We start from the raw sequence: 8,252 nt of genomic DNA on the forward strand, positions 1-8,252 counted from the left end.
GGTATGGTCTAGATTAGAACACACAGCGTAGTATTAACGTTACACAGTGTAGTGTAGAATAGTAGAGTCACCTAGCACAGAACAGAGAGGATAGTGTTCTGTAGCACCGATGCAGGACTTTTTGCTCCTTAGCTCAGCTGGGTCCAGGTTCTTGTCTCATGACCAGGAAGAAACAGGCACGTGGATATCGAAGAGTAGTGCAGCAGAATTTATTAAGTGAGAAGAAAAGCTCTCAGTGAAAAGAGGGGTCCTGAAAGCAGGTGGCCAGTTGCCCCTTCCCAGTTGACTCCAAGGTCTTTTACATAGAAGCTGATGGAGCTGGTAAGGAGCGAATTTCTGGTGGCTCCACTCCATTCCCCTGCCACCCCATGCGCATGTGGGCCCTTAGTCTGCCGAGGGCATGTTTAGGCAAGGCCCCTGTGCAAGTTTCCTTATCTGCACAAAACATGGGTGGGAGGCTCTCTGGGACCCTTCCCTTAGAACTGTCTGCCTAAGCAAGCTGGCTAACTCCTTTCAGTATAGAAGAAAAATAGTATAGAACAGAACAGGTAGTACAGTATTATAGAGTGTAGAATGAAACAGTATAATTTATCATATAGAGGGGAATAGTATGATATGGCATAGAACAAATAGTCTATTCTGTAGAGTAGCATGGAATGGAACAAACAGTGTTGTACTCGTATCATATGGAAAATAGCCTTGAATAGCACAGAACAGACACTGTCAGGCTCCATGGTGGAGAGTATACCCACCAGGATAGCGTGCTTCAGTGCAGTGTCCCTGGCCCTTGATATTTCTTTGGTTCTATGAAAATGAGGGCAGGGAGATAAGAGACAGGGAGGAGGTTGGCTTTTTTACTTTTAAGGTATTCATTACTTCTTGGGGATCATTTGGTGGTCCCTCTCCGGTAGTGTTCTGTGGAGCAGTCTGTGTATTCCGTGTAGGATGAAGTCAGGTGTTTTATGTGAACAGTTGCTTCATGCCTTGAACATGGCAGAGACTCAGTGGGTCTTGGCTGTTAATACTCTGATGACTTCTCTGCAATGCCCTCCACGCTATAAATACCACACATTACAGGAAGTCCAGGCCTTTTCATTAGCTGGGTTTCATTTTAACAAAATTGGAAAGCCCTGCGTATTTGGAATGCCCAGATCATTCTGCACTTAAATGACTTCACCTGTCCAGCTGAGTACAGAAACGGACTTCTGGGCTTTTCTACCTTTTATGCCTTTTCTCCCATTTTTTTCATCTGGCAGTCTCTTCTGAGAAACCTTGACTTTGTTGTCTGAAAAACACTGATTAGCATGAGATCAGATAGCAGCTGTGAAGAATGAAAGCGCCACTAGCAAATCTCCGGCAGCAACTGATAAGGAGAGATGCATCTCCCTGCGTGCTGCCAAGGTTTATGGAGTGGAATCCCCGGACACCACTGCCCTCGCTGCCTGTGCATGCCTCTGGTGTGGGTCATTTCCTTATTGAACTTGGCTGGGGCCTCCTGAGGGGCAGAGTGAGGCTTGGATGGGTCGGGACTCGGTAATTTGGGAAAGGTATGCGTGGCATTCCAGTTTGCAGTCCGTGTCCCTGCCGTGTCCCTGTTGGAAGAGATGCTTTTAGGGGATCTGTTAATGCAGAATGATTAGCAAGAGTTGTCTCTTCTGAACCACTTCTGACTTCATCCTTTCTCAAGTCTTTTACAAAGAGAACTTAGGTTTCTCAAGTTTTAAGAATTAATGTCAAAGAGCAATTTAGTGTTCTTTTTGAGTTGCCAGCTTTGCTGTGGATGATTTGCGAGTCCTCGGTGGTTAGGGCCACCACACAATTGGTGGGCCCTCTTTTCCCCACCCTGGTGGAGACTTTCTCACCCAAAGAAATGTATTGTGTTAACATATTTCAGTTAGGATATTTTAGTAGGAGACAGAATTATGGCTCTTGTTTTAATTTGTAATGGCTGATAACTGTAGCAAGGTCAAGATTGAGACTTGCAGTGTAGCTCATGTAAAACATTGATTGTGAACACCCAAAATATGTTGCCAGCTTTGTTGCCACAGCTCCAAGGACTAGGCATGCATATGTTGTTTTCTGTTTTTTTATTTTTGAGACAAAGTCTCACTGTGTCACCCAGGCTGCAGTACAGTGGTGCGATCTTGGCTCACTACAACTTCTGCCTCCAGGGTTCAAGCAATTCTCCTGCCTCAGCCTCTCAAATAGCCAGGATTACAGGTACATGCCACCGTGTTTGTCTAATTTTTGTATTCTTAGTAGAGAAGGGTTTTCGCCACGTTGGCCAGGCTGGTCTTGAACTCCTGACCTCAAGTGCTCTGCCCACCTCGGCCTCTCAAAGTGCTGGCATTACAGGCATGAGCCACAGCACCTGGGTGCCATGACTATTTTAAATGTGGAACTGAATATCTGACTTTTTTTTTTTAAAGAACTGTAGACATCACCCCTCACACGTCTTTTCTGGAGCTGCTCTGGGCTGGCAGGGAGAGCTCCCAGGCTTGAGGCTGCATCTAAAGCGTTGTTGGATAATGTGGAACTGTGACTCCTTGGTCTTTGGGGAGGTGGGGGCTGTGAGGCAACTTGCAGGAAAAGATGCTGCTTTAGTTTTTGAATTTTGCTTATTTTGTTTACCAAGCTGGTTATGCTAAGATTTGGATATTGTAGTAGGAATCAGTGTCAATTGCATACAATTGACTCTTCTACCACACAGGCTTGAGCTTTGTGGGTTAACTTACATGTGGATTTTTTCAGCGAAACTCAGGGAAAAATCAAGGTATTCCTGCCATGTGAAACTCGTGTCTGGAGGGCTGACTCTTGTACACGCAGATACGGCAGGTGCATCTGTGGGGCCTGAATGTGCCTGGATTTGGTGTCCATGGGGTCCTGGAACCACCTCACTGAGTACACCACGGATGGCTGTTTCCAGTCATAGGTGATTTCTTTTGTGGTTCCCCATTGGTTTCTTCACACACCCTCCCTCTCATGCCACAGCTGCTGGTGATGATGACTGATGACCTGGCTGTGCTATGCCAGGCTCCTCAGCTCCTTGGAGAGATTTCTGTGCTAAGGGCACTATTTGGCAAAAGTCCAGATTTTAGGATACAGAAAATTTGGGGGATGTGAATTCACTCAAATAAATATTTGAGGTTGGCCTCAGAGCCTTGTGTTCTTGTTTTATAAAAGATGAACCTTTAAGGGGAAATATTGTTTAAAAACTGTTAATTGGAAAGGCGCTGAAACAAAGTGAAGCTTTTTTATGCATAATACCTTCCATGTGGATGCTGATTTTCATGAAACTGTAATTGTTACTTGTACATTCTACTAACCTTTCTGCTATTTTCTACTTAACAACTTAACATACTTATTCATTCAGTCACTAGTTTGGTTGTTCCTCAGGTTGCTGGGGCCTCCCTAGGACCTGAGCACGGTGCTGGGGATCCAAAAGTAGGTGGTTCCTGATGGGAACATGTCCACGCTGGTGGCCCCACTTGTAAGGAGTCCATGTTGGTGGGGAGGCTGACTGGTGACCAGAACCCACGCACTGGCGCCATCATTGGTGCAAGGCAGGTGAGGACAGGGTCTGTAGATATTTAGAGGGGGTGGTGGTCCCAGACCTGGGCAGGTGGAGGCGCCCTCTGAGGCCCCCAATGGATATTGGCTGAATGTGGTGAGACCAGGAGGGATGGCAGGGGCTAGGACGGAAGGAAGGGCTTCTGCAGAAACCGGGGTTGGGGCCTGAGCCTTGGTACTGGGAGAGATGCAGAGAGGGCAGCTCCAGGCTCTGGAAGGGAAACAGCCAGAGCTGTGCAGCCTCAGGGTCCTGTGGGGACACATCCAGGTGGCCCAGGAACCCCGGGGGGAGTTTTTGTTATGCCATGGGCCTCTCACAAGTGGGGACCAGGGCAGAACAGAGGACATCTGGGTTCCGTGGAGGATCACCCAGGATTCCAGTTGTAAATTACGGAAAACAATTTGAACTATATTATGCAAGGAAGTGAGTGTGAGGAGGGTGTCAGCCCAGAGCAGTCTGGCCAGAAGCTGTCCAGGTTCTAAGGCTGGGAGGCCCCTCGCTGGTTCATGCACTGTGGAATGGCTTCCATGCCTCCAGCCCACGGCAGGTGGAAGGTGCTTCCTGGCAGCCCCTGCAACCTGAAGGGACCAGCGCCCCTCCTGGCTTCACATCCTGTTCTCAGGGACATGGCTGTCACAGGGGGACCAGCTGGGGCGGGGGAAGAGCACCTGATAGAAGTGACTGTGGACTCTTTTAGGAAGGATAACTGTAGACAGAGGTGTTGTCAGCCTGTGTTCTTCTTGTGTTGGTCTGGTACATGTGGCTGCCGTGGGCCAGTGTGGTCCGTAGCCCCCATCTGGGGCATGCAGCTGCTGTGGGCCGGCATGGTCCACAGCCCTGTTCTGTGGCATGCAGCTGCTGTGGGCCGGCGTGGTCCACAGCCCTGGTGTGGGGCATGCAGTGGCTGTGAGCTGGTGTGGTCCACAGCCCTGGGCACCATGGTCCCTGGCCCTGAAATTGCATCTGTTGCTGTGTTCCTGTGGGCCAGCTGTCTCCTGAGGGGAAGAGAACACGGAACAGCCCTCCCCGCGTGGCCTCCCCACTGCCACCCACCCCCAGGACCTCCAGTGTTGACCCTGCTGGGGGCTCCTCTCTCCTGGGGGGTCCTTGTCCCAACAAGAGGACTCTATGGGCTGCGGAGGTGTCAAGCTGTTTTCTCTCCTGGAACTGGGTTGCTGGCAGCTCCCAGACGCAGGAGGAAAGGCTCAAAAGTACCTTCGTAATAAGGAATTGTTGACGTGAACTTTGAACAGCAAACACTGCTTAAATTTCCTTTTCCGTTTTGATGTGTTAATGGTGTGCCACAAAGCTGTGACCACTGGGATGTGGGTGATGGGTGACCCCTCGAGAGGACTATGCACTTGTTTGATGATAAGAAGGCATGCTGCTCTTACTGCAAATAAAAACTTCAGTGATTTTCTGCCAGAAAGACCCTGCCCTTTATGTAGGATAAATAGAGGATCATGTGGCAAGTGGTTTGGGATTTTGGGTTAAACTAAAAATAAATTAATTTCATTTTATAGCACTCCGAGCACATTTGAGTTAATTATTCATTGAGAATTTGAATAGCACACAGTGTGTTCTGACTTCCGACTTCCCTCTAATTAATGGCATTTGCTGTAACGTGACAAAATCCTAAGTCTTAAAATTATTGGGTAATGTGAAAAAAGGAAAAGTTGGTTCTCTGTTGTTTTGCTTTGAGGAAATTATATTATTTTACAGTCACTTAATTTTCTCCTTTTCCAATAAGAAAAATTGCTTTCTTACTACCTGGAAATTAATGAAGGCAAAGAGAACACACCCTGAGGTGCATTAAGCCACCATCAAATGTGGATGTGGATTCAGTTTTCCTCTGTTCTCACCTACCTTGCCACCATGGCTCATTTCACATTTGCTTAGGAAAAGAAGAAACATTACTTTTAATAGGCATTAGGCAGTTTTTCTTAACCTAAGGAACAGGACATAATTCCAGTAATGGAAACTACCAACCGAGTGGGTCTGTATGAGGTTTGGAAGAAAAAAAGGATTTTAACTTCCCCCTGTGTGTGTGGCCACCTCCCCCAGTTGAGAGTCACAGATTTAATTATTCTAATTTTGAGCTTAAAATAATTTGACAGCCTCACAAAAACTACTACAGTCCTATAAAATTCTGCTTGTGTGTTGGGTTTTTCAGTTGCTTGGCTTAATATGGTAAATGAATGCATTATGAGTTGTTATTTTAGTAATTGCTATAAAAATTAATGCATGTTATAACCAAGTGTTATAAAGTTAATTTAACAGCATTAACAGCAAAGTAAAGCTAAAGCTGCATCTGTTTGTCTCTGTACTTGTGCTTGAAGACGGCTCTGTGAGGTAGGCCCTGTGACCCTGCAGGCCTGCGGGAGCAGGTGCCACCTGGCCGCCGTGGTTGCCGCCCATTTCCTCTTGCTGCTAGGCAGCTTTGCAGTTTCCAGGCTGGGGGGAGTCAAGGCGGGTGGTCAGTAAGAGACGTGGGGAGTTGGGTGGTGCAGGTCAGTGTGGGGTAGAAGGAGGTGTGGTGTGTGGGCGTGGAGAGCCTTGGGGGAGGCTGGACAGAGACTCCGGTACCTGCACAGGGGTGCGGGGAGCACGGGCCAGTGAGGAGCTCCTGGAATCAGCCCTTGGGGTTTTAATAGAGTGGCCTGTCTTCGGCTCGCTACCACATTCCTGCTGGGGGCCAGGTGGAGGGTAGGGGTGTCAAGGGCTTGTTTCTGTAGGTGAGTGCCTGGCTGACACAGCCCATGTTTCCAGAGGCCCCTCACCTGGGAATGGGCCCTGGCTATTCTCAGAACAAACAAATCTTAGTTAAACTTTACATGTCACCTTTCCAAAAGGTGTTTAAATCTGTGTGACTGTTAAGTCACCTTAATTTAAAGCATAATGATACAACATGATTCTTTTTAGGGGAGAAAACCTAGCTGACTTAAAAGTTAAAATCAGAGGTGGGCACATGCCGCATTGCAGCATTTTGTGGGAGATGGGATTTATGTCCTAGCGGGCAACGGTGTTTCTTGAACTATTGCGTTTGCTCTCTATTATTGTATTACAGAAGTGACACGTCAAACATAGGGAAATGGAAGGCAAAATAGGCCCCCGTGATTCACAGATAAACACTATCAACATATTCGTGCACTTCCTTCTGCTGCTATGTTGTTCCCTTTTTATTGTGAGACCACGATCATAGGATGGGTATGTAGTTGTTTATGGTGACTTTAGAAGCACGTGTCTGGGCACGGTGGCTCACGCCTGTAATCCTAGCACTTTGGGAAGCCGAGGCGGGCAGATCGCCTGAGGTCAGGAATTCAAAACCAGCCTGACCAACATGGTGAAACCCTGTCTCTATTAAAAGTACAAAATAATTAGCTGGGCATGGTGGCACATGCCTGTAATCCCAGCAGGAGAATCACTTGAACTTGGGAGGTGGAGGTTGCAGTGAGCTGAGATCACGCCATTCCACTCCAGCCTGGGTATAAGAGCGAAACCCTATCTCAAAAAAAAAAAAAAAAAAGCACCTTTCTTGTAAAAAAGAGGAGTATTTGTTCAGTCTGGAAAGTTTAGACAAAATGTTTTGTTTAAAAATTAGTTATAATACACCAATACATTGGTGATTGATGATCAAGTCATCAATATTTTTATCAATTTTCTTGGTTTCTTTATAAACTTAACATATGCAATTATTGGAAATAACGTAATTTTATGAGTAAATGTTTCTTGGCGTTAGAGATGGAGCAGAGAGGAGGCACAGGGCGTCCCATGGGCCGAGCTCCTTCCAGGGTGACCAGCGGCCTCTCGAGTTTGGGATCTGCGTGGAGAAAGATTTGTAAATCGCCTTACACCAAACGCCTGCAGCCAGCCGTGGCTCTGCTTTGATGAGGTGGTATACTCTGATAGATTTTTCGAGACAAGACTGCGCTGGATCTGAGGCTGTTTCAGCTGCTTCTGAAGACGCCAGCTCTCCTGCCAGACCCCACAGATACCGTGTCCTTGTCTTCTTTAATCCAGTGTTGTACAGGGAAGTCTGAGGCCAGCTTGATTTTTGCTTCGTGGTAGGAAACTGGTGTTTTCAGGCTTTCCCCGTTTATTTCCACGATGAAGATGATGTTCCACCTTGTCTGTCCGGAGGCTTCTTTCTTGTCTTGTCAGAATGTCCTGGCACTGAGGTGCATCTTCAGGTCCTCAGTTCCTTTCTCAGCTTCCTCACAACCCCCCCATCTCATCCATCTTCCCTGTAATTCTACTGTAATTTTTTATTTTCATGCTCACCTTCCCATGCGACTTTTCTTCTTGTTTCACACACGGCAGTGCTGAACTCTATGTCTGAGGCTTGGGGCCACAGTGTTCATTCTGTCTGCTTCTGCGTGTACTTTTGAGAAGTAGGTGGTAGAGGTTGCCCCCTGGGTACTGTTTTAGCTGTACCTGCCCAGACTACCTGAAGTGGGGGTGTTGGGCAGAACCCTTGTGGCTCTGTGGTGGGCCATGTCCCTGACAGAGCAAGAAGTCACACTCCCAGGATGCACCTGCAGCTGTGTTCATGTCTGAGATTGTGATGGGATCCTTTCAGTCTCTAATATATGTCATGGCTATTATCCAGGGGGTTGGCTGTAGGCTTTCAATGTATGTTTTCACTCTTTTTTTTTTTTTTTTGAGACAGAGTTTCGCTCTT

This window comes from Cebus imitator, unplaced genomic scaffold, assembly GCF_001604975.1.
Source record: "Cebus imitator isolate Cc_AM_T3 unplaced genomic scaffold, Cebus_imitator-1.0 Scaffold513, whole genome shotgun sequence".
Taxonomy (NCBI): Eukaryota; Metazoa; Chordata; class Mammalia; order Primates; family Cebidae; genus Cebus; species Cebus imitator.